Source organism: Manacus vitellinus, unplaced genomic scaffold (genome assembly GCF_001715985.3).
Source record: "Manacus vitellinus isolate BGI_N305 unplaced genomic scaffold, ASM171598v3 scaffold_10_pilon, whole genome shotgun sequence".
Taxonomy (NCBI): Eukaryota; Metazoa; Chordata; class Aves; order Passeriformes; family Pipridae; genus Manacus; species Manacus vitellinus.
The window spans coordinates 8,000,588-8,001,546 of record NW_021938838.1 but is presented as its reverse complement, the minus strand read 5'-3'; the positions used below and the strand labels follow the sequence as shown (position 1 = coordinate 8,001,546).

Here is a 959-nt window from a genome sequence, read left to right as displayed (position 1 = left end):
GTGGGTCTCGCACACAACATCTACCTGGCACCCCACTTGTCAAAGCCCCCTGGGGCCATGGAGACGCCCATTTCCCTTCCCTCAATCCAAGGAATCCTACATGTCAGGTCCTCAGGGATCCCCATGTCCCAGGCTTGGGGTATTTTATGTTGGGCATTTGTATCCTGACTTTGGGGGTCTGTATCCTGGGTTTGAGTGTTTGTATCCCGGGCAGGGGGTCTGTATCTTGGGTTTGAGTGTTTGTATCCCGGGCTGGGGGGTTGTATCCCGGGCTAGGGGTCCGTATCCTGCCCTGGGGGTCGTGTCATGGGCCGGACCCCTCCATCCCGCACTGTCTCCTCAGTCCTGGTGACGGGCGGGATCGTGGCCGTGGCGGGGCAGTTCAAGGGCTGGTACTTCGCTGCGTACTCCATGTATCCTTCCCGAGAGCATTCTCGGGGCTGGGCGGCAGGAAAACCCTGTCCTGATGGGGGTGGGAAGCACAAACGGGGGGAATCACATCCTCCTCCTCCCTACTCTGGTCCCAGATCGTACTTTTCCTGCCCCAAACAGCCCCTTCTTGGGGTGAGGGTTGTGCTTTGGGACTATTACCACTGTGATCCCCCCTTTCCTTGACCCCCTGGCAGCGCGGCAGGCGTCCTGGTCTGCCTGCTCGAGTATCCCAGGAGCAAGAGGAAAAAGGGCTCCACCATGGAGAGGTGGTAAGTGGTGGGTCCCCCTCCCTCACCCCTGGGTTTGGGGTTCTGGTACCCCCCAAACAAAGGGATGTGGCACCGAGGGTGGGAGTGGTGGGGTGGGAGCAGAGCTGGATCCCACGGGGGGGTTCCTTGGGGTGTTCCATGCAGGACAGCATGGAAATGGGGGTCACTGGGTGGGGAAACCCCCTCTGACCCCCCAGTGTTGCTCTGCAGTGGCCAGAAGTACATGACAGCTGTGGTGAAGCTGTTTGGGCCCCTGAC

The 959-nt window shown here is 60.3% G+C and overlaps 1 non-coding gene across 1 annotated transcript; it reads left to right on the top strand.

Annotated features, from left to right (window-relative positions):
* Positions 1-7: 7 nt before the first annotated feature.
* Positions 8-959, top strand: LOC103761077. The gene is made up of 3 exons (XR_003916425.1): positions 8-413; positions 627-701; positions 912-959. It is a non-coding gene; the product is annotated as an uncharacterized LOC103761077 (transcript).